Here is a 27,999-nt window from a genome sequence, read left to right on the forward strand (position 1 = left end):
ATAGAAAACATTAAAAAATTAAATTTTTGAGAAATTAAATTTATACGATAGATACTAATCTATAGTGTTAAAATGAATATGAGTAAATAATATATGTATAATATTTGTGTGTGTATATATATATATATTTATAGCTAAAATTTTTATAAATAGAATATTTATAATAGCATCATTGATTAGCTTTGGATTGAAAAGAAAATATAAAAAATTAAATTTTTGAGAAATTAAATTTACACGATAGATACTAATCTATAGTGTTAAAATGAATATGAGTAAATAATATATGTATAATATTTGTGTGTGTATATATATATATATTTATAGCTAAAATTTTTATAAATAGAATATTTATAATAGCATCATTGATTAGCGTTGGATTGAAAAGAAGATATAAAAAATTAAATGTTTGAGAAATTAAATTTATACGATAGATACTAATCTATAGTGTTAAAATTAATATGAGTAAATAATATATGTATAATATTTGTGTGTGTATATATATATATATATATATTTATAGCTAAAATTTTTATAAATAGAATATTTATAATAGCATCATTGATTAGCTTTGGATTGAAAAGAAAATATAAAAAATTAAATGTTTGAGAAATTAAATTTATACGATAGATACTAATCTATAGTGTTAAAATGAATATGAGTAAATAATATATGTATAATATTTGTGTGTGTATATATATATATATTTATAGCTAAAATTTTTATAAATAGAATATTTATAATAGCATCAATGATTAGCTTTGGATTGAAAAGAAAATATAAAAAATTAAATTTTTGAGAAATTAAATTTATACGATAAATAATAATCTATAGTGCTAAAATGAATATGAGTAAATAATATATGTATAATATGTTTGTATATATATATATATATTTATAGCTAAAATTTTTATAAATAGAATATTTATAATAGCACCATTGATTAGCTTTGGATTGAAAAGAAAATATAAAAAATTAAATTTTTGAGAAATTAAATTTATACGATAGATACTAATCTATAGTGTTAAAATGAATATGAGTAAATAATATATGTATAATATTTGTGTGTGTATATATATATATATATATTTATAGCTAAAATTTTTATAAATAGAATATTTATAATAGCATCATTGATTAGCTTTGGATTGAAAAGAAAATATAAAAAATTAAATGTTTGAGAAATTAAATTTATACGATAGATACTAATCTATAGTGTTAAAATGAATATGAGTAAATAATATATGTATAATATTTGTGTGTATATATATATATATATTTATAGCTAAAATTTTTATAAATAGAATATTTATAATAGCATCATTGATTAGCTTTGGATTGAAAAGAAAATATAAAAAATTAAATTTTTGAGAAATTAAATTTATACGATAGATACTAATCTATAGTGTTAAAATGAATATGAGTAAATAATATATGTATAATATTTATGTGTATATATATATATATATATTTATAGTTAAAATTTTTATAAATGGAATATTTATAATAGCATCATTGATTAGCTTTGGATTGAAAGAAAATATAAAAAATTAAATTTTTGAGAAATTAAATTTATACGATAGATACTAATCTATAGTGTTAAAATGAATATGAGTAAATAATATATGTATAATATTTGTGTGTGTATATATATATATATTTATAGCTAAAATTTTTATAAATAGAATATTTATAATAGCATCATTGATTAATTTTGGATTGAATAGAAAACATTAAAAAATTAAATTTTTGAGAAATTAAATTTATACGATAGATACTAATCTATAGTGTTAAAATGAATATGAGTAAATAATATATGTATAATATTTGTGTGTGTATATATATATATATTTATAGCTAAAATTTTTATAAATAGAATATTTATAATAGCATCATTGATTAGCTTTGGATTGAAAAGAAAATATAAAAAATTAAATTTTTGAGAAATTAAATTTACACGATAGATACTAATCTATAGTGTTAAAATGAATATGAGTAAATAATATATGTATAATATTTGTGTGTGTATATATATATATATTTATAGCTAAAATTTTTATAAATAGAATATTTATAATAGCATCATTGATTAGCGTTGGATTGAAAAGAAGATATAAAAAATTAAATGTTTGAGAAATTAAATTTATACGATAGATACTAATCTATAGTGTTAAAATTAATATGAGTAAATAATATATGTATAATATTTGTGTGTGTATATATTATATATATATATATTTATAGCTAAAATTTTTATAAATAGAATATTTATAATAGCATCATTGATTAGCTTTGGATTGAAAAGAAAATATAAAAAATTAAATGTTTGAGAAATTAAATTTATACGATAGATACTAATCTATAGTGTTAAAATGAATATGAGTAAATAATATATGTATAATATTTGTGTGTGTATATATATATATATTTATAGCTAAAATTTTTATAAATAGAATATTTATAATAGCATCATTGATTAGCTTTGGATTGAAAAGAAAATATAAAAAATTAAATTTTTGAGAAATTAAATTTATACGATAGATACTAATCTATAGTGTTAAAATGAATATGAGTAAATAATATATGTATAATATTTGTGTGTATATATATATATATATATATATATATATATATTTATAGCTAAAATTTTTATAAATAGAATATTTATAATAGCATCATTGATTAGCTTTGGATTGAAAAGAAAATATAAAAAATTAAATTTTTGAGAAATTAAATTTATACGATAGATACTAATCTATAGTGTTAAAATGAATATGAGTAAATAATATATGTATAATATTTGTGTATATATATATATATATATTTATAGCTAAAATTTTTATAAATAGAATATTTATAATAGCATCATTGATTAGCTTTGGATTGAAAAGAAAATATAAAAAATTAAATTTTTGAGAAATTAAATTTATACGATAGATACTAATCTATAGTGTTAAAATGAATATGAGTAAATAATATATGTATAATATTTGTGTGTGTATATATATATATATTTATAGCTAAAATTTTTATAAATAGAATATTTATAATAGCATCATTGATTAATTTTGGATTGAATAGAAAACATTAAAAAATTAAATTTTTGAGAAATTAAATTTATACGATAGATACTAATCTATAGTGTTAAAATGAATATGAGTAAATAATATATGTATAATATTTGTGTGTGTATATATATATATATTTATAGCTAAAATTTTTATAAATAGAATATTTATAATAGCATCATTGATTAGCTTTGGATTGAAAAGAAAATATAAAAAATTAAATTTTTGAGAAATTAAATTTACACGATAGATACTAATCTATAGTGTTAAAATGAATATGAGTAAATAATATATGTATAATATTTGTGTGTGTATATATATATATTTATAGCTAAAATTTTTATAAATAGAATATTTATAATAGCACCATTGATTAGCTTTGGATTGAAAAGAAAATATAAAAAATTAAATATTTGAGAAATTAAATTTATACGATAGATACTAATCTATAGTGTTAAAATGAATATGAGTAAATAATATATGTATAATATTTGTGTGTGTATATATATATATATTTATAGCTAAAATTTTTATAAATAGAATATTTATAATAGCATCAATGATTAGCTTTGGATTGAAAAGAAAATATAAAAAATTAAATTTTTGAGAAATTAAATTTATACGATAAATACTAATCTATAGTGCTAAAATGAATATGAGTAAATAATATATGTATAATATGTTTGTATATATATATATATTTATAGTTAAAATTTTTATAAATAGAATATTTATAATAGCATCATTGATTAGCTTTGGATTGAATAGAAAATATAAAAAATTAAATTTTTGAGAAATTAAATTTATACGATAGATACTAATCTATAGTGTTAAAATGAATATGAGTAAATAATATATGTATAATATTTGTGTGTGTATATATATATATATTTATAGCTAAAATTTTTATAAATGGAATATTTATAATAGCATCATTGATTAGCTTTGGATTGAAAAGAAAATATAAAAAATTAAATTTTTGAGAAATTAAATTTACACGATAGATACTAATCTATAGTGTTAAAATGAATATGAGTAAATAATATATGTATAATATTTGTGTGTATATATATATATATATATATATATATATATATATTTATAGCTAAAATTTTTATAAATAGAATATTTATAATAGCATCATTGATTAGCTTTGGATTGAAAAGAAAATATAAAAAATTAAATTTTTGAGAAATTAAATTTATACGATAGATACTAATCTATAGTGTTAAAATGAATATGAGTAAATAATATATGTATAATATTTGTGTGTATATATATATATATTTATAGCTAAAATTTTTATAAATAGAATATTTATAATAGCATCATTGATTAATTTTGGATTGAATAGAAAACATTAAAAAATTAAATTTTTGAGAAATTAAATTTATACGATAGATACTAATCTATAGTGTTAAAATGAATATGAGTAAATAATATATGTATAATATTTGTGTGTGTATATATATATATATTTATAGCTAAAATTTTTATAAATAGAATATTTATAATAGCATCATTGATTAGCTTTGGATTGAAAAGAAAATATAAAAAATTAAATTTTTGAGAAATTAAATTTACACGATAGATACTAATCTATAGTGTTAAAATGAATATGAGTAAATAATATATGTATAATATTTGTGTGTGTATATATATATATATTTATAGCTAAAATTTTTATAAAAAGAATATTTATAATAGCACCATTGATTAGCTTTGGATTGAAAAGAAAATATAAAAAATTAAATTTTTGAGAAATTAAATTTATACGATAGATACTAATCTATAGTGTTAAAATGAATATGAGTAAATAATATATGTATAATATTTGTGTGTGTATATATATATATATTTATAGCTAAAATTTTTATAAATAGAATATCTATAATAGCATCAATGATTAGCTTTGGATTGAAAAGAAAATATAAAAAATTAAATTTTTGAGAAATTAAATTTATACGATAAATACTAATCTATAGTGCTAAAATGAATATGAGTAAATAATATATGTATAATATGTTTGTATATATATATATATTTATAGTTAAAATTTTTATAAATAGAATATTTATAATAGCATCATTGATTAGCTTTGGATTGAAAAGAAAATATAAAAAATTAAATTTTTGAGAAATTAAATTTATACGATAGATACTAATCTATAGTGTTAAAATGAATATGAGTAAATAATATATGTATAATATTTGTGTGCGTATATATATATATATATATATTTATAGCTAAAATTTTTATAAATAGAATATTTATAATAGCATCATTGATTAGCGTTGGATTGAAAAGAAAATATAAAAAATTAAATTTTTGAGATATTAAATTTACACGATAGATACTAATCTATAGTGTTAAAATGAATATGAGTAAATAATATATGTATAATATTTGTGTGTGTATATATATATATTTATAGCTAAAATTTTTATAAATAGAATATTTATAATAGCATCATTGATTAGCTTTGGATTGAAAAGAAAATGTAAAAAATTAAATTTTTGAGAAATTAAATTTATACGATAGATACTAATTTATAGTGTTAAAATGAATATGAGTAAATAATATGTGTATAATATTTGTGTGTGTATATATATATATATTTATAGCTAAAATTTTTATAAATAGAATATTTATAATAGCATCATTGATTAGCTTTGGATTGAAAAGAAAATATAAAAAATTAAATTTTTGAGAAATTAAATTTACACGATAGATACTAATCTATAGTGTTAAAATGAATATGAGTAAATAATATATGTATAATATTTGTGTGTGTATATATATATATATTTATAGCTAAAATTTTTATAAATAGAATATTTATAATAGCACCATTGATTAGCTTTGGATTGAAAAGAAAATATAAAAAATTAAATTTTTGAGAAATTAAATTTATACGATAGATACTAATTTATAGTGTTAAAATGAATATGAGTAAATAATATGTGTATAATATTTGTGTGTGTATATATATATATATTTATAGCTAAAATTTTTATAAATAGAATATTTATAATAGCATCATTGATTAGCTTTGGATTGAAAAGAAAATATAAAAAATTAAATTTTTGAGAAATTAAATTTATACGATAGATACTAATCTATAGTGTTAAAATGAATATGAGTAAATAATATATGTATAATATTTGTGTGTGTATATATATATATATATATATATTTATAGCTAAAATTTTTATAAATAGAATATTTATAATAGCATCATTGATTAATTTTGGATTGAATAGAAAATATAAAAAATTAAATTTTTGAGAAATTAATTTTATACGATAGATACTAATCTATAGTGTTAAAATGAATATGAGTAAATAATATATGTATAATATGTTTGTATATATATATATATATATTTATAGTTCAAATTTTTATAAATAGAATATTTATAATAGCATCATTGATTAGCTTTGGATTGAAAAGAAAATATAAAAAATTAAATTTTTGAGGAATTAAATTTATACGATAGATACTAATCTATAGTGTTAAAATGAATATGAGTAAATAATATATGTATAATATTTGTGTGTGTATATATATATATATTTATAGCTAAAATTTTTATAAATAGAATATTTATAATAGCATCATTGATTAGCTTTGGATTGAAAAGAAAATATAAAAAATTAAATTTTTGAGAAATTAAATTTATACGATAGATACTAATCTATAGTGTTAAAATGAATATGAGTAAATAATATATGTATAATATTTGTGTGTTATATATATATATATAACACCATTAAAAGCTGTAACAGTTATACTTTCAGACCAGAAGAATAAGATGAGAGTATAAGTAAATGAAAAGATATGGAACATTTAAGGACACTAGATATAGCATTGCAAAGAAAGGACAAGATCATACATGATCTATCACAAGCGCTATCATACTTTGAGAAAAATATATTTTTCATCTTTCTTAAAATCCTTTTTAAGAAGGAAAAATGATTTGAAACAAGAACAAAAGAAACTTTCAATCATTTTTCTTGCCTTAAATCACAGTGTAAAAATAAAGATGAAAAAAATGTTGTAGCGGATTGTAAAGAAAATACAATGAACGAACATACCTTGTTGTCGCGAATTGAAACGTTGCTCGTCACCGTGTGTGTCTGATTTGACGTGCAAGACATTTCCTTGCGGAAGTTGACCCTCTAGTTGTTGGCGCGAGGTTCGCCGCTAACGGTTGCTGCGATGCTGATGATGATGTGATCATGTGGCACTGTATGATTTACTGCTGTATCTCTGTTCACTTGATCGTCCAATGCTCATGATCCGGCTCGAAGGACCAAATCGAGAACGACCGTTCGCGTAGAGACGCGATCGCGAGGGAAACGTGTGAGCGGGAGACGTAAATTTTTGCTACGATTATGATAATCGACGCCGCGAATTAGTCGTTCCCCTGTTTCGTTTAGAATAACAGAGATAGTTCAAATGATTTTAACTTTGAATTAACACGGTTAATATAAACGTGTATATTTAACGATATTTAAAGTTATAATGAATACGTCACAAATGATTTAACGATGATACAATTAGTTTGTTACAGTAATTTGACCCGATTTTATGATATTTCTCGATGTACTCGTTAGACTAAGCGACTTTGATTTTATTCGTCTGAACCTTTCGATGCATCCCGTTTGAATTCTCATTTGCCACTGACTGCCCTTCCCCATTTTGTCCTTTGTCTTCTCTGAGATACGACCCCCACTACGCTCGGATCACGCCACCGTTCGCGCCTATGATCACGTATACCAGCTTCTTTCTTTATGCGGATAAAATAACGCACCGAAGGCGAATAGATGTTTCTGGAACTCGCTGCTTGACGACAACTATGCGTTTATCGCTACTTTGTGTATATCTCGACGGTCATGTAAGACGATCTGTTTGCGACGGTTAGGAACACGGCCTACAGTAAGCCTTGGGGCGTAATAAACGGAGAGAATAGAATAATCTACAGGATTATCAACGGTGAAGTATATAAATATACTAACGACTCAGAAAACATAATTGAAGTGAGTTGCTTAGATATGAAGTTATTGTTAATAACTAAAAGAATAATAGTACAAGTTAGATTCGCAGAGAGACAAACGTGATTGTGCAGTGAGTCTAGGAAACAGGATAAAATATAAAACAAATAAAAATGGAATATGCAATACGTCCTATCCAAGAAGATTGGATACCAACTAATGCATAATAAAAGAATGTCCGCAATATTTGGAATTAAGAACAAAATTCTTAAAATAAACAACCACCATCTTTATGAACAGAGAAAATTGATTATTGAGACTAAAGAATTTTATTAAGAAACAACATGACGCTCAGAGCATAATAACTGAAGTTATAATAACCTGAGCACAACTCAAAAACTTAGCTATGACCCTTTTGTAATAACTAACAAACAAACATTTCAAACTTAATTAATTATAAACAAGCTACAGATAATTTGAAGTTGGATATGAAGAAGCTTAATAACAAAATTAAATAAATAGAATTTTTCTTATTTAAATGCGACAGTTCGTAGTACAAAACAAATTTTGTTCAGGAATAAGGTTTTCTGAAAATTTCCAGCGAAAATTTTTGCAAAAATTTCCTAAAGGAATTATAACCTATGAGATAAATGAAATAAAAATACAAAAACCAACTGATATTAAAAGAAGAATGATTATTTTACAAGATAATATGAAACTGTGTAAGGGATTACATATGTAACATATTGTCCCGATGTACACATATCTGCGAAGCGACTTATTACCCTGTATATTCCAGAAACTTCTTAGTTTGCTCCAGCCTTAGCAATTTGAGACTATTTTATTAAAATTAAGAATTTTCCACATTAGATCGAACGCACTTCTAATAGGTACCGAACAGTATATACATATATATATATATAGCAAGATTTCACATATCTCTAAATTATTCACAGAAAATTAATACGGCACATAAATTAGACTTCGGATTGTAAATATTAAGAATAAATAACCAATACAGTCTCACAAAAATAGAAGGATAAAGATAGAGATAAGGGATCAAAAACAACAGTTATTTTTCAAATTTGTATGAAAAGCCCTTAAGAAAATAAGTTCCTCCTTAAATTGAAAACAGTTATATGTATAGAAATCAAACTTGCGATAAAAGTAAAAAAGATAGAAAATAAGAAAATTGTATTTGTTTTTATGACTCACTTTTACATGTAGTATAATTTCCACTGCTATTTTAGCACAGAACAAATTTTTAGGTTAAAATTATTCATACAAAGCTAGTACGTAGTTGAATATTTTTTCATTTTATAAACATTCGTGTAAAATATTTACCTCACTAAACTAATCGTTCTTTATAGAAATTTCAGAAATCAACCTTCTAATAATCAAATTGTGTTCTTCACTCATCAGATACTACCAATTAATGCTTGGTAGGCAAAAGAATTGTTTCAGTAAATGTCTATACAATGTGTATCACGTATCCGAAAGACGACTCAACTCAGAAGATAACTGATTCCGCGACACTGTGAATCTGACGACAACAGACTAATGCTGTATAAATACAAATGACACTGTTATTTTGCGGCATGCTTGTAAAGTCTAGACGTGATTCTATTGTTAGCTTTTCATGATTGTACTACAAATTTTAGACTGATTAAATAAATATCTAATAACGGTTTTAACGCGTTGACTGTCACGCGTGTTTTCAAAGAAATCTCTGTCAGGCCACGCGTACAGCAGTACCGAGCGTTTTCTGCTAGGTGCTCCCCATCGATGTTTTAGTAATACGAGTCGCTCAAGTGGTGATCTCAAGAATGATCTTTCGTTTCATTTGTTCGCAACATTAAAACCACTATCTATCGTTGAATATAATGAAGAAAAGTGTGGTATAGATTATTCCGATCAAATGGTTTCTTATGCCACCACAATTAGAAAAGGAATCAAATGGTACAGAAAACGTGGCATTCAATTCCTTCTGGGAATTTCTGTTGTAAACGCTTTGACGGTTCACAAAATTGCAACAAGGAAAAATATAAATATTGGAATATTTAGACAATTACTAGTTGCAAAATTATTAGGGTTGTCTAAAAATACGAAGAATCCTTGTCTTCGACAGAGTCAGCACAATATCGCCGTTCGGAAAAATGATTCCGGAAGAAGCATTAGACGCGCGTGCAAACTATGTTATGCAAGTAAAAGACGTCGAATGGACCGAACAAAGGCACAAAAGAATTTGAAGAAAACAACAGCTTCTTGTCCAAATTGTCCCGACCAACCTCAGCTATGTATAGAATGTTTTTTTTTATTTTATTTTTATTTTATATTTTTTATTTTATAACTATTTTTATTTACAACGTATTACAACGTATTTTTATTTTATAACAATTCAACAGTTTTATTATTATGAAATATCTTTTCAAATACCTACGACGATCCTTAGCAAGTAGTCAAATAAGCGACACCCGAATATGGGTTACGCGGCCTGACCAGAAACTTTGCTGACACCCGAATGCGGGTGTCGTGGTAGTCAACGTGTTAATAAATGTTCTTCAGTAAATTATTAATTTGAATTAAAATACTGGTGGAACTAATATACCTAATTTCGTTTTTATCATGTATTGTTTATGTAGATAGCTTGCTGAAAAAATTGTGCAGGAACGAATCGCGTAACAAAGTACAGTGCATTCGAGATGTAACATTTCAGTGCAAATAATAAATTATTTTCAAACAAATAATCAAAATTTTTATTTAAATCTTCTCGAGATTTTTACGTATTACAAGACAATTGTTATTTTATAAATTCAGAAACATAGTTATATCCACTGTATATACTACGTACATATATGTATAAAATATATGATTTTTAGGAATATCTCTCTACTTTAAACTGTTACTAGCAAAAATACTTTGCAAGTAGCATTCTTATATGTTGGATTACAAGCTATTTCAATTAGCCTTGTAGTGAATATACTGTACAATATTTGTAATTTTAGCGAATGTCGTGATATTGTTCTGTAGGAGTACCAAAACATAGTTATCTTCTATTAGCAAATAAAATTCTATTTTTGATGAAATTTAGTAAAAAATATTAAAGTATCCGAGGAACAATTTCTTTTGCCTGCAAAAGTCACTTTGAGCAGGTGAAATCGAATCCTCAAGATTTTGATTAACTTGTGATGATCCGAGATACAGTAAAACTTTGCATCGCTCTATTGAAAAATATTCGTGCGCTAGGAATAAATCTCGAGTAAATAATGAGTTTGCTATTTTAAAGATAAAACGTGTAACAGGCATTACATGTAAGAAATACGATGCGGGCAAAATAACAGCTCACTTAACACTTCTGTTAATTTCTAAATACATAGGATTTTTCACCAGATATTAGCGCTTTTATTGGAACAAACAAATGAAAATGAACAATTCCGTGTAACATATTTCGGAGCCATATTGATCTGATATGTCAAACATATACATTGATATTTCGAAAATTAAAAATTATTTTCTAGAGTTGACATGTTGTTTTTCAGGTAAGTAAAATGTTTTTTAATGTATACTATATCTAATTTATTAAGTGTAATTACTAGTTATTTGCCCCACTTTTATAATTTCCTTTGTATATTATATACATTATAATCTAAAACGTATTTGTTCAACGTATTTGTCGTCCAATACCGATGATTTAGTCATAGACCGAATTTCTTTTACCTGTAAGTTCAATATTTTGGCAACTGAGACTAAATTAGAAGGTGTCCGTTTAATTTTTCTTCTACCTTTTCCCATAGAAAAATGTTTGAAAGTCCAAAACAGAAAAGAGAGAAATGGTCAGAGGAGAACATGAATGGGGGCTTCGAAGCTACTCTTCAAAAATAAAATGGCCCAAAGACAGGTCACTGAAGCTTTCAATGTTTCAAAAACGACGAATGTGAAGTCTGGGCACACGTCGAATGCGCAGATCAAGAAAATATTAAGTATTTTCCATACGATATACATAATAATCAAATTTGAATAAGAATATGTATACTGACATCTAGAGGACTTTTTAAAACATTATTAACCATTTAGAGCAAAAGATCAAATAATTAAATAATTGATCGGTACTGGACGACAATTTTTCGTTTCCTACAAATTCCGACATTACTATTCTTGCACATTGTTAATTCGTCAATTCGTATTATTGAATTTCATAAAATTAATTTTCCTACTTTTATCAAGTTCCATTTGTGCTATAAAGTCACTTTGTAAATTTTCACTTTTATCAACTCTAGCACAAGGTACCGTGCGACTCTCCCCTGCATCTTAATTTGTATGTGATTCGAAATCCAAATTATTCGATATTTTTCATACCAAACTACGATAAAGATTCTTAACAACTTCTGCAAGATTACCTATACTAGCATTTATGACGTTCCTGTCTCACAAGATCAATAACCAAGCCTTTTCCTCGATTCTTTTTCTCTGATGAAACGTTAAATAGTTTTCTTCCTTCTTTCTGTCCGGATGAATTTTATCTTTTTCGTAGGTCATTGATATCTGGTCGCTTTTTTAAATTACTTTTTCCGTAGTTTTCATGTCACAATAAAGAGATTAAAAGATGCTGGATCAAAATTCTTAATGCTTTTCTCACCCACTCCGTACTGTTATCTTTCTGTTCATGTTCAAAATAGCGAATAGAGGTACATATAGAGGCGAATACTTCTGTGTTTAGTCTATTGACACCCCCTCCCTCTCGCCCCTTGATGAGGTTGACTCGTGTTAGATTACAATATCAGTTTGCCTAACAATCAGAACTACATGGAATTTTGGGGATATACAGGCTGAGTCTTCAACAGCAAACCACCTGAATAATTCTTTCAATTTTTTGAGACGCAGGGAAATGTTTGAAACAAAAGTTGTTTGGTTTCGAGGAGGCTATTACGCGATGGAAAAAGTTTTTCTCAGATGGACGCGTTTACGAGTTTTAAAGAACACTTTAATAGGCTTCGTTTTTTTTTTTTTAAGTGTAGCCGTGTAGTTTTGAATACCTATTTGTCCCATTGTTGCTCTTTTGAAGACGGATTTAAATATCGCGGTCATTTAAGGTCACTCAAGGTCATAAAACGTAGTAAAATAGTCCAATCGAACGTAATGTTTCAATATTCCGAAACAAAGGAAAATGGATTTACCATTTTCAAGATAAGCGGCCCGTTTATAAAACACCATTAAACTAGGAGACGCAATCAATTGGAGAAAAGATAAATTTTCTGTGACTACTTATCGTACTCGAATTCGACTCTACATCTTCGTTACTTTGTCGAAATTGCTATGTATAATAATTATTAATTATGAATAACGAAAGAAATCCTTAACCGAAAAATACTTCGTTATTCAGTATTCGTTGTTTAATATAATTATAAAACACCAATCAATAATAACACAGGTACTTCACAGTGAGATATTTGAATTATTCATCTAATATAAAGAATAAGAATTTTGGAACAAAAAATTAAACGGTTAGTACAAACATTCGATAATTGCACGAAAAAGTCCTCTACGTAGTTACACAGCCGTCGTGTCCACTTTGAGAAGGACAGATTTCCCTGAGGTATCGCGGAAATTTGGCGGTCCATTGCGATCGAGCAGTGTAACATGATCCAATATTATCAGTTATCGTTGAGACAATGTGTCCGAGTAATCATTCAAAACTGAAAATTGCCTTATTTTAGGCTTTTTAAAATTAAATTTCCACTAACGCATTTGTAGGATTTCCCCGACTAAAATAAGATCAAACATGATATAATATGAATAATATTTAATTATCAATTATTAAGTAAGCAAATATGTTCCAAATTTTATCGTGTTTGGTGTCATTTTAACCAGTAAAACGCGAGAAACATATTAGCAAAAATTTCATTGATCAAAAATCGCAAATAAGAATCTTTCAACTTATCGCCAGTCTTTAACGAGGCTCTCTTTCTCTTTCATTCGCGTTGTCAATTTTGAGGAATAGAGTCGTTCCTACGTCTCCATAATTGTAACGTTTCAGTCCCGATTTTTGTGCAATTATCGAATGTAATTATTAAAATTGTATACACGACATATTACAAACATTGAATCGAATCTTCTTCTGCAAAACGTTATCGAACACGAAAAAACGAACACGAATAATCGAATCGAAAATTACTAAACGATCGGCTGTTGGATAAGCGTTTACTAAGAATCTGACTAAGTACACTCTCTTAAATGCAAATGACTCATTGAACTTTTTTGATATTAACTTTTTAATGAACGGCAATCCTCGAATAAAATCTTACTCAAACTGATAACATTAACAAAATATTTAAAAAATGTCAAAATCGGCGGTATCTCCTTTTTTTGTAAATATTTACCGGCTATTGAATCCATTGATTCTCGATTGCCTTATCTGTTTGCTTGTGTATATCTTTTATATATACATAGATGGATACACAAATAAGTTTCGTCTATGGCGAGATCAATTTAGCCACCTGAGTAACCAGCTATCTTTCGAATCAACAGATACAATACCGATACAATGATACGACATGCGATGTACATACTCGAAACGTTACAGATTGAATCAATGAATTAATGAATTAATGAAGAGTAACTGCTAATCATTGGTAGGATACACGCTTGTTAAAGATCGAAGATGTCCGTGAATTAATTAGCTTTGAAATTAAAAGGTTAGGTACGTGGGAGATTTTGCGTTTGAGGAAAATTATTCGAAGATAGCAATATGGTTGATGATACGGAAGTGTAGGGGTAATAGGGTGAATGCAACGAGCAATGTATAATAAACAATTGATAATTGGTAATAATGTATAAATAATTCGTAACGATTAAGAATAGAAGCAGATAGTAATATTTAATTAGAACCCATGTTTTTTGTTTCAACTTCCAATTTATGTTCCTTTGATAGCAAAAACTAAAATAGAATTGATTATAATAAATTTTGAATATAGGAGATTGAAAATTGAAATGGTTTATCAATTGGGCTGATTTCAAACTAATCTCGTAAAAAAGTTGTAAAGAGGAGAAATATAGCTTTAAGAAATACGCAATTAGTCGAGTGTTTACGGTACGTGCCAATAACAAGACAAGCTATTGACTTTTGGAGAAGTCGACTGTAACAAAAATATATTATATTATATTATATTATATTATATTATATATTATATTATATATTATAGCTATAATTTTAGCAGATACTGTTTATCTATTTCGTTTTGCGTGTATTAACGTTCTCATGGTGTATCGTATAGTAATTAATGCATCAGATTATATACATATCGGTGTTTGTAGGTAACACGTTATACAGAGTGGAGAAGCAGCATCAAATTGTCACGATTGCAAAATAAAATGAGTGAACGGCTGGTGAAGGAGCAAAATACTCGTACAATAACAAGTGAATGTAAAGGGAGCTCTAAATTCCAAGAAATTCCATTTTATCAGCCGAACAAAATGTATAATCTGATAACGTTTTGAGGATAGTAAGTTAGGCAGGCGCAAAAAATAGGTGTTAACGATCAAGTATAACAGATACAGTAGTAAATATTCAACAATTTTTCAACCGTAATGTATTTATACACAAATCTGAGTACTTTGTGTCAAAGTTTCTGTTGAAAATGACAACGTGAGTTCGTGCTCGCCATCCATATGCAGATGCGTTAGTGATAAGAAATAGTAACTAGAGGATGATGCTAGTTACAATCGATAGATTTAATCGATAGGCTTAAGATGCTTTTTTGTTTTTATCCCTAGTTTTTGTAAGCGTGTGCAATAAAGGCTTTTTTTGGCTCAGAACGGTGTAATAGATTTATCCATTCAATAAAATAATAACTACTCTGATCTTACCTCTGAGTATAGAAATAACAACAGTTTCGATACATATATTTTTATGTACAGCATGTATAAAAAGTGTCAGGGCGTATAAGTGTCCACTAGCGTGATTTCGGAGGATCGGAGCCTCTGGATCGATTGATTCACGCAAAATTTTGTAAAAATTGACGTTTGCTGGCACCGTATGCTACTTAGCACGAGGATCAAATGGAACTTTACTGGGAAAGTATATTTGGATACCATGATGTGCAAGATATTATTCTTGTATATGTAGGATTTGTATACATTTTAATCAATTTACTTTTTTTAATCAATTTAATCCTCATTTTATCAATAAATCCAATTATTTTGCCATCTATCTCTATTACCGACTATCGAATTGTTCGTTGTTCCAAAAATGTGTTGCGCGCAATACTGGGCACTATTAAATAAATTTTCATTTAAATAATTGTTTAAATGTTAAAAGACAGAAATAAATTATTTGCAATTTCAACAAGTTTAGATATATTATTTAAAATAATGAGATTAATTGTTATTTACAAATTTTATTTTCTATTTATTCTAAAAGAAAGCTAATAAAATCAGAATCTTTGTTTGAAAGTCTTTTTTCACGCAGTAGATAATTCTGTAATAATGTGAAATCACGCTGATTGCTCCATTCTGTTTATCACGGGCTATCCCACCTGCTAACGAAAACTTGTTGTTTTCTCGTTGATGTCACATTGCTTACTTTCTACCTGACTGCGAAATATAAACTTGTTGCGAATAATCTCGATGTAAGACCCAATGAAATTTCAACGTCATTTCTCCAGAAAACGGTTCAATTGCGACTCATAGCTTATTTTGAAAAGTTGGCAAGTTGGTCCTCGCGATGAGTAGACGTTTGTAAAACTGTATCATCCAGAGTTGTAGAATTAGGGTGGTCCGGTCAAATAAGTGTATTTTTTATATACTCTGTACATATACAGGCTTTTACAGAATAATTCCATACCGCCAGACAGGATAAGACGTCAAACAAGAAAAAAAACATTTTTCTTTTCTTCAGCTTATTTTTGCGCGTAAACTTTTTGTATTTAAAGCTAAAGTTTGAAATAGTTGTCGATACTCTGTCACACTGAACGTATTTCATTGTAAGCTAGCTCAAGCAGAAACAAAGCCTTATACAAGAAAACTTCATCCTCTTCCTTTGACTTACTTTTGCATACAGAAAAATCTGCAGTCTAAGTGTGCTATCCTGAGATTCCTTGATTATACATATCTTTTCTAAATTTTTCGTTTCTGTTAACAAAACTTCCATAAATGATAAAGTGCAGGTATTCCTAAAGGAAAAAAAATGTAAAGAAACTAAAATTAACGCCCAAACACCCAAAATTTCAACATTAACCCGCCATATATATATTGTTAAATATGTAAATTCGCACGTTCGTGGGGAGACGCGATCTCGAGGAAGTGCGCCAACGGGAATCGTAAATTCCCGTTACGATTGACTAATCGACGCCACGAATCGTTCAATCCCTTATTTCTTTTGGGATAATGAGGGTAGTTAACTTGAAGAGAACGCTGCTATTAACAGATTATTATATATGTCGGAGATGAAAGGAAAACCGGAGCCTTCCCTTTGCAATTTTGAGGAAGCCTTCTAATGCTTTAGCCTAGATTTTATCATAACTGTAATTAAGCAATTGTCATTTGTAATTGTTTGACATTTGTGAAAGCGAAAGTGGGTTCGAGGTGACAACTGGTCGCCGAACGTAGCCACGGTCACGGGATAAACGTTTTGCCTGACGAAGGTGTGGATCGGTTGTATTGTTCTCCCTAGAAATCACATAGAATTGTACTTTGGAGATGCTGATATAATGGGACACACGTTGTATTAGGAATCAATCTCCAGACAGAAACTGCCTAGTATCGGCGTTTGGATCTTTCTCGATGTTTCCAAAGAGTATACAACAAACTTTTGACAGAAATTGCCTAGCAACAACGATTGGAACCTTCTCGATGTCTCCAGCGAGCATATAACAAACAAATGCAGTCGTATAGCGAAAAAGATTTTCATCAGATATTCATTCGTGTGATCGCCTTGGAAAGTGATACATCGAGCAATTTACCGAGTGTCTCAGCAATTGTATTTTGTGTTTAAAATTATTCTACCCATAGTAAAGAGTTATCCCGTTGACCGTGGATTCGTTTGGAATCATTAGTTAAACTTATCATTTGTTAATCTTATCATTCATTAAACTCAATACTCATAATATTTTGTAAAATCTTGTATATTCGCGTAAATATAATCTCTGTTTCATAAAACGATAGCTAATTCAAACGAAGAATCGTTACACGCCTTAAATTCTAATGTTAACCCGACATATATATATATATATATATATATATATATATATATATATATATTATTTATATATATATATATATATATAAATAATATAATAATAAATCAAACTTGCTCGAGCCTGCTTGAATCTCTGTATCATTGTATCATAATGTGAGAACTTTCACAAGCCTAAATCCTGGCAGTCTGACGATCGAGAATATTGCTATCGGAAGAATCGCTCTCATCCGTAAACAAGATATTTCCAAGGATTGCGTTATAATTTTCTTAGCGGCTAACCATCGAATATTCGTCAAACGACATAATTTCGCACACGGCGAACCTTATAACGTACACCTTTTTGGCGTATTATTTTTCCCACTTTTTTTTTTTTTTTTTTTATTAACGTGGAGGAAATCCGCACGGACACCAGGTCGCTTCTGGGAAAAAGCGGCGTGGTAGTGGCAGACGCCAACGGACTAAAACCTCCACGATGACCGTCCCGGCAGCGATCTAGAGGGGCCCGGGAACTGGTGTGAGGGATACACCCCCTCCGCGCTCAATACACCCCCTAATGGAGCGATATGCGGCCACGTTACACCGCGCCTCGTCGCCGGAGCCGCCGTGCCAGACAATCCGGTTCCCCTGCCGGGCAGATTTGCGACGGACCTAGCGCACCTCACCGAAGCGCTTCCATGGCCTCTGCCGCGCCCTCGCCGGTCAATTCTCTCAGGGTGAGAGTATTATTTTTCCCACTGCTGCGTGTGAAACCCCTATTGGACAAACTGTTCTTTGCAATACATCGATGGATAAATACGCGCACAAACACGCAATACGTGCAATAGAATGCTCGAGGTCAATTTTGTGATCCTCTTTTTCAACAGATCTTCGCAAATCCGAAGGTGTAGAATTACCTCCCAAAGACATAAGATGACAACAAACACTTTCTTGACACACTGTATAACATTGAGGTATCCAGTTTTGCCACATACAATTTTGTCATTGTCACGTTTGACTTTGTTCATTGTAAAGTCAAATTTGCACACTCCATCTGTGAAATAGTACGAAGAAATCATAGTGACTTGTATTCCTTATGATATCATGATGCCACATAATATATAATACAATACAATAATTCGCGAACAGATCACTCGTTAATTGCTTTTAAAAGAATTACCACGGAAGCTTCCTAACACGCTACCCGGGGGCCAGGGATTTATTTCGTCGATAAGTTAGGTTATTAAACTTATGTTCTTTCATTGAAGACATCGATGGACGCTGTGTTCCAGAAATAGCCAATCACACTTGGCGAAGCATAATAGTAATTTACAATAACAAATACTTAAGAATGCCTAATTTTGTTAAACATAGGGTTCAATTTACAATTATGTAAATATTACTTCTTGAAAGTAACTTCTTAATCAATTTTAACAAATTTTGTAAAATCATGTAATAAATCTTATTATTTATCATACGCGTGTATTAAGCCAATTGCCAACCGAACATGTTCAAACTGTATTTTTTTCAAAACGGGACCTTAAGCTAAAAAGCTTTATTTCACATATTCGACTTGTTCTTGTATGTGGTATCAGCACCTAGTCGGATGCCCGCGTTATGCAGGACACCCTGATGGCGTTGAACGCAACGATTCAAATTGAACTGAAAAGTCGTTATGTTTTCAGAGGACTTGTGTGTAGAGGATGGTTGATCGTGAGATTTATTAGACAAGATTGCTCGTTGTTGAAACCTTCAAGTATATTTTCAAATGATTAAATAAATAATTATAGATAATGTTCGCAAAGACGGTAGATACTCGTAGATACTGATCCATAACTCTCGTGAACTCTTTACGATTGCGTCCGTTTAAACTGGTATAGTATAAACAGATCGGGGGAGAGTCGGAGAATTCAAATTCGTCTTTGTTCGACGGTTCGACGGTAACGTAACGGCGACATTGTTTTGCCCGGAGTTTATTTATTAATATATTATGTATGTCCTCACGATCTTGATACTCCGAAGCAAATAAACAACAACATGATTTGAAATGTTCTCTAGCTCATGTACCGCTACGTGTACTTTCAAGGAGCAAAACTGACACAGTTCCGCTTGTGACGCGAGACGGAGATTATCGTTTCACTTCCTTTAACGCATTTTTGCCATTGAAAGACACTAATTTCTGTGACTTGCTTTATCTCTGTTATAAATCTCTCTTTATATTTAAAATTTTATAGTTTTTGTGCAAACGTAAAAGGTAAGTAAATATTAATAAATATTATAATAATATAATATAATGCTATATAATAATATTAATAAATACTTCGCTATTTACTTATTTTATTTCCATTAAGGTATATTGTATTTTTCATTGCATTACTTTCATTGTTATTTAGTGTAATAATAAACGCATACGTTAATATTCATTGGCATTAGTGTAATTGTAAGCTTCACTGTAAATTTAATAAAATTTATAAGAACGGAATTATTAAAAGGGTATATATGTGTAATTAAACTAGATTCTATTCTCAATGTTACTTCATTATTTTATTATTGTTTCATATATATATATTTTTTTTTAATTTACATGTGCTTCTAAGTTAATAGAACTAAACACATGTGTATGTATTAATTGCTATATAGGTCATAATTTCAACCATAATATTAAATTATGGTATGTATTATTAAAAAGTATAGTTTAATGTATATATTAAATATATATCATTTATTCGTAGATTTTAAATATGGATACTGGATCAAAGAAGGAGATTAAAGAAATGATTACCAAAGATATATCGAATATACATAATTACTTTCATTTCGAACTTTTTTAGTCTTATTGTTACGTCGATTCTTATATTTCAAGATCTAGTCTTGTATGTACGCTGGGGAGCGCTTTTATTTATTGATTCAACAAAGAATATCGTTGTAGGTGTCATACATGCGAGTAAAAGTAACGAAGTACGAGCAGTTTCACTGTAACATACTTCCTGATAATTTCTCGTTATTTATACCATAAGAAAGTATCAAAGAGGAACTCTTATCTCGAACGTGGATCTATTTGTCGATAATGCATGCGTGTAATACTCGAGTGTCGTTCATACAGCGTAAATATACGTGCAGATACGTAAACCTTTTATGATTTTTGTATCAAAGGCAGACCTGCTATAATACTCGCAAGTGAAATATAATTCTACGAAAGAAAATGGAGCAAAAGAGTTTCGTTGGTAATATATTCTTCCTTTTTCATCACAAGTTTCCTCTTTGTTGTGCTTCTGTTACATTATAATCCTGTTAGATTTACGCGCGTAAAATTTCACTTTGTTGCACTATATATCTCATCATCGCCATCTGCCGAACACCTGTGAGAAACGCGGTTTACTTTGTCTCAAAGCGAGCAAACGTCTAATTTCACAAATTGGATTTTCATCAACAGCGAGAAGGGCATATGCGATGTAAAGGAGGCTGTAAGGGTGTCCTAGGGCTTACGGTGGTTGTCACGATGCCGGAAGTGGCGCCGAGCAGACACGTCAAGGGAGAATCAGAATCGCTATTGGCAAAAACCATCACGAACATTTGTCCTTCGCGCCACCAAAATTCTATCTTCTGAGATATTTTTCGCGTTTCCGAGGTCATCGCCACTCTCCTTAACTTTGCCTTACGATGTATAATATCTCGATGTTACGGTAGTTAGAAATTTGTATTAATTTGGAGAACCTTGCAAAAGTACGCAAATCTGCTACGATAGTCGGATAGAGAGTATCGGCAGAGATCTGTTCCTTTATCGTGAAACTCTCTCGGACAACTTAGATGCTACCAGATATCGATTCTCGCATTCAACCATTTCGTAATAAACGTAGATCACCCAAGAAATTTCTCAATTGTCATCCGTTAATTTCGCGCAACTTTTGCTTTATTTTAGCTACGTGGGAACCTATTAGTGCGCAAATGTTACCCCGAAAATGTTACTCCTCTGTGCCAAATATCGTTCACGTGTATAATCAAAGTTGCATAAAACCGCGTACAATTGCATCAGGAAATTTCTAATAATTTGCTCGTCTCGCAGGACGAAAACAGGCTCACGAAGGATCCCTCTGTTCTGGCTATCGAATGTACCGCAAGCACGTAGTTTCAAGTGTCCGTTCTCTAGAAAATTCGAAACAATTTATGGTCGATGGTCGAGTGAACGGTGCAACGGTCGAGTCGGAAAGATCAGAAAGACAAATCATCATAGTTCGAACAGACCGGGAAGCAGAAACGCACTTCCATGATCATTTGTATCGTTGCTCGATCTGTTGCTGCGCAATGACCGAGCAAGCTGTTGATTTTTCTTTTTCTGCAATGCTACTATACTCTACACTCTATGCTTTATACCGTTCTTTTGCCCGCTATTTACCTTGTACGCGAACTTTTTATCGCTAGTGGATTGCAAAAATCCTTTTTTATCACGAATTTTACGTGACAATGCGTAGGTCAAGGTGGACGTAAGACAAAGGAAGGTGTAGATAAATAAGACAGGGTGTATTTAAAAATAATAAGTTATTTATTACAGTTTATTTAATATGTATACAGGCTATTCGTATTATAGCAGCGATAGCTAGTGTTAAATTAACAATGACAGTTTCTATCGTAGTTAATATTATATTGGTTATTGGCCATGACGAAGGCGAATTTTGATAGCCCTGGTCGAGGTCGGTGGTCTGGATCTATAACAAATAATACTATATCAATATAGCAAAAAAATGTCGTAAATATCGATATCATTTGCAAGGCGATTCTTTTTGGGCATAGTGAAATTATGTTGATCAGTTTGTGGATATTAGGTTGAAATTAGATAATAAAGTTATAGATTTACCCGTTTTAAGGGATTGTTCAGGCGCCGTTAATTCACTGGATATGTCGCCCTGAAGCAGGATGTTTAAATTTTGGATCATATATTGTACTGATAGGAAGTATTTTATCGATACAATTATGAGTTTATTTGATTAAAATATCTAACGTAGTGTCTAGTCACCAAACGAATTAGTAGATCAGCCGTGAACAATGGCAGTAATTTGTATAATAACAAAGGATAAGCCAAATATAGCAGAATGACTCATCGGCTAGCGGGAGGTTGTGCCTAATTATCAAAAGCGAAAGAAATATGAAAGATCCTAGTTTTTAGGACTTGTTGACAATCAATGTCAACAATTTTTTCGTTTGGTCCATAGAATGTTTTGAGTGGGCTGTATTTCGACACACGACAAAATTGACAACGTAAATAAATCTTATATATTTGTTTCAAGAAATGATAGCTTGTTTGTGAGCGGTATCTTTAGACAGGTTGTTGAAAACTGGATGTTAATTCGGATTTTATATTTTCAATAACTTCGCATGAGTATTTTAGTCAAATCTAGCACGAATCGAACAGGTGAAAACAATCTATACGGCGTTCGTGCTGAGGTGGTATGGTGATAGGTGCGTAAGGAACTACTCTTGGTGTTTTTAACGAACAATAGTTTATTTAGAACTAATCAACAATCAGAGTTAACAATTAACAATTAACAATTACACTTAACAGACAATTGGTAACAACTAACAAATAACGATAGACACCGAGAGATCATTCGACGCGTTGCTATGCAAATAATACCGAGGAGTTACACATTTAATGGCGTAAGACAGACTGCCTGTGCTTTTGTTTCGGATCGCGCAGATTCTTCCCTTCGTAGCCCATCGATATCGTAGCCCAGTGCTGGCACGTGTATGCTCTTCCGAGAATTCGGCGGAAAGAGTGTGAAGATATCGATGGTACATTGGGCACGTCGGTGTTGCGCTTTGGCGGCGTCACGCTTTGAATCCGGAGCCGTTGAAAAGTTCCGTGGCCCGTGCCGCCACAGTGCTTGGCAGGCTTTTATTTTGTTTACCTAGTGGATCGGTATGATAGAGTTCGAGACATGTGGAAAGTACGGCTTCCAGGCAAGCAGGGGCTGATTCAGCGCATTAAAATAAGAAGAAAATTTCGTATAAACGTTTTCGAGTAGACGCTTGCTTTGTGTCACAGTACTTTCTTACCTATCTTTAGAGAAATTACTCGAATCGACCAGTTCCAGTTTCTACGGAAACGCGAATGCGTCGCGTCATAGATCGTCCATCTTGTTCGAACAGCTTACACGAATTTGTCGAAAATTTTGATCGTCACGTCAACTAACGTTTTATAAGTAAGAGATTTTAAACGCCCCCGTATTTAATAATCGAACGGATTCGGATCCGAAGAGCGTATTGGTCCGGAAATAAGGCCAGCACGATTTATCTATTTTCCAAGAAATCGTTCATCTGTGTAATGTTTAGCATCGCAAAATAAGCTATAAGCGGAACGTATGGGCATATTAGGCATATTATGTTATATAAAATTTTCTTCTTATTTCAGTATTCAGAATCAACCTCTGCCATATTTTCCACGTGTTCTGATTCACCTTGTATAATATATAAGAATGATAATTGCAAATATATTTGTATAATAACTCTATGACAAGCGCTTAATAATACATACAGTGAACTTGTAGAGAGTAACGTTTGCTGACTGTCGGAGGCACATTGTTGCTGTCTATGCAAAGACAAGTGCCCATTTCTTGTCGAAGAACTCCAGTCAATTCTAGCGTTTCACCCACATAAGTTTTCAACGCTGAAACATGAAAATATATAGTCGTTATTTTTTAGCTTTGCCTCTATTTGATCTTCATCTTATCTGCTTACGCGCTTAATAATAGAACTAGGTTTGGTCTACGTAAAAAGTAACTTCTTTTTATTAAGACTCATATTTATTAAGATTTAATAAGATACAATTTATTAAGATACATGTAACGAAAGGCAGGAAGTAGTAACATTTTACGTGAATTTGCATGGATCGAATATGCTGATGTGCTTACGAATAAGAGAGTATTGATCGATAATTATTAAAGCCAATTGTTTGTGACATGGGAATAAGCAAAAGTCATTTTTAAGTTTAAAGATCTTTAGTTTAGTATTGAAATGTGTTTAATGTATTTTAGCAAAAGTAGATAAAATAGGAATATTAAAAAGTTGTGTTTGGAAGACAAAATTTGACAAAAATGATGCATATACAAATGCTATCTGTGGTCATTAATATATTTTTTCGTTATCGACAGAACATTTTCCCTTGATTTTATTGACATACTGGATTAATCACTTCTTTAAGTTACTCGTTCTTGAAACAACATCAAAATCGTATATTGTTTCGTGCTAAAAAATCTACTAAATCCATTGACAGTGAAACGATATTTCGTATACGGTTCTTACAAGAATTATTATTATTTAAGACTTAGGAAAACGTATATACAGTAGCCACGCACACTGTGCGTATTTCTGGCGCGCGTTTCCGTTCAGTGACAGTACTTCGGCGGACTGGATTGCCGAAGCGAAAGGGTTAAAAAAATACGATAAAATCACATGTAGCTCTCTATTTGTCTAGTCGCTTTTGTAGCAATATCACTATGTCCTCTGACATACTTGAGGTTTCTTACAATTCACAAATTAAATGAACAACTGTGCAAGCGAAATCGCTGCTGTAGAATCCCCGCTTCTGTAGAATCAGTCGTATGGATTTCAAAATTTAGTGTGTCGCCGGGATTAGCGTTATCCAAAGTACGCCACAGGAATAGAACATAAAGATATTTCTCAAAATTTGTTATTGCTGGTATGATATTGCTGAAATACAAGGCTGCAGTTTCGTAATGTCGTCAAAACATTCAGTTCTTTTTTGGTCAGTCACTCTTCGCGTGCTTTGTATTGCTCTGTCGAATTTGAAAGTTTCTATTACGATAGCGGATGGTGCGAAAGACGCAAGTTTCTAGTATTTTAGAGATGTCTGAACGTCAGCTGCGTGATTATGTAACAAAAAATGGAGATATCCACTGAAATATTTTAACACGCAAGAGATTTCATGTTAAGACAATACACGCAAAGTAAATACACACGAATATAATAGTATATCCCTTTCGATGTCATTCGATTTTTGTATCATTCATTTTTTCCCCGATATATTTGAGCGATTCGAGATAAACAGGATACACTTCTAAACAATTTCTCTCAAAAGTGGCAGGAATTAATATTTTTTTATTCTGAAAACAAATAACTCTGGAAATATTGAAAATGTAAAAGAATAGGAAGCTTAAAATCCGTTCACTTGTCGATGCAATGAGCAGAACTATACATATTTGCGATAATAAGAAGAATATCTCTAATGATACTTTTAATACATCAAAAGGCAAATACTATAAAAAGATTCGACGCGCTCTTTGAATACAGCTACTATCAAGATGTATAAACATTAGAACACATAATTAGCCTAGATCGTGTCGAAGTAGTAAGTACGTATGTACTTTTGACGAATTTTTAAATTCAAAATTCTTTTGAAATCACGTTTAAAATACAGTTATTCTTAGAATATGATTTAAAATATAATCTTCTTTTTACTTTTTGCGTAATTTATTACGCAAATCATTACTAAAGAAAGTTACTTTCCAGTTGTGTTACAAAGTAATCCACTTTGTATACAGGTATGTAATAAATTGCCAGAAACTTTGATGAGAACGAACTTTTTATTAAAAAAAGTGACATCTTTCATGTATGATTTCCTCTTCAATCTAATATTTGCTTGGTAGTAGTATATCAAATATTTTTGAGCTAAAAGTAAGTAATAAATATTCGGTAGGTTTATATGCGGAATGCATAAATAATTGTTATGAATATTGAAAGTATTACATTTTTCTGTCTAAATCGTTTCGGTTCAATTTGGAAAATCTTATTCTGCGTGTGCAATTAATACCAGCAGCATGTCAACTCTAAAGTTTCATATCACGAAAAGAGTTTATGCAAAAGACGAATAAGAGTTAAGTTTGACATCGAGTAAAGAAAACCCAATTTGAAATTGATCTAACATTGTTTTTCTAAATTATTTCTAGGTATTGTTCAATTTGTTCTTTTCTCAATATTGTTGGATTTAATTAACGCAGCGTCATATTTACGCTAATATCTGCTTGTTAAGCATAATTTTAATATATAATAACATGATCTATAACTCTTTACAATTTATATTTTATCATGGCATATGTTTTAGAATATTCTCCGGCTTCTTGTAATTTTTATTCATACCTATTCCACGTGTATCATGTTCTCTTTATTAACTTGAAACGTTTTACACGCACAGGTGTACGCGAGTACTATCAATTACACGTACATACAGAACTTCCTCAAGCTAATATTATCAACTCTAGAGCTATTAATAAATGTTCATAAAGGGGATACTTCTTCACGACATGTAGTTTAATAGTTTATTAACACATTGACTGCCACGCGTGTTTTCAAAAAAAACTGCGTCAGGCCACGCGTACAGCAGTACCGAGCGTTTTCTGCTAGGTGCTCCCCATCGATGTTTTAGTAATACGAGTCGCTCAAGTGGTGATCTCAAGAATGATCTTTCGTTTCATTTGTTCGCAACATTAAAACCACTATCTATCGTTGAATATAATGAAGAAAAGTGTGGTATAGATTATTCCGATCAAATGGTTTCTTATGCCACCACAATTAGAAAAGGAATCAAATGGTACAGAAAACGTGGCATTCAATTCCTTCTGGGAATTTCTGTTGTAAACGCTTTGACGGTTCACAAAATTGCAACAAGGAAAAATATAAATATTGGAATATTTAGACAATTACTAGTTGCAAAATTATTAGGGTTGTCTAAAAATACGAAGAATCCTTGTCTTCGACA

At 29.6% G+C, this 27,999-nt stretch overlaps 1 long non-coding RNA gene across 2 annotated transcripts in view; it reads right to left on the reverse strand.

Moving 5' to 3' along the window:
• The window catches only part of LOC143304085 (uncharacterized), a 246,164-nt gene that overhangs the window by 80,946 nt on the left and 137,219 nt on the right, over nt 1–27,999 (reverse strand). Inside the window, exon 1 of one of the 2 annotated variants that reach the window (XR_013060773.1) lies at nt 7,163–7,359. The exons of the other annotated variant lie outside the window; for it this stretch is intronic. This is a non-coding gene — a long non-coding RNA (uncharacterized LOC143304085). Of the gene's footprint in view, nt 1–7,162; nt 7,360–27,999 lie in introns of those variants that run through there. 2 annotated transcript variants of the gene reach the window in all.

Source organism: Bombus vancouverensis, unplaced genomic scaffold (genome assembly GCF_051014615.1).
Source record: "Bombus vancouverensis nearcticus unplaced genomic scaffold, iyBomVanc1_principal scaffold0022, whole genome shotgun sequence".
NCBI lineage: Eukaryota > Metazoa > Arthropoda > Insecta > Hymenoptera > Apidae > Bombus > Bombus vancouverensis.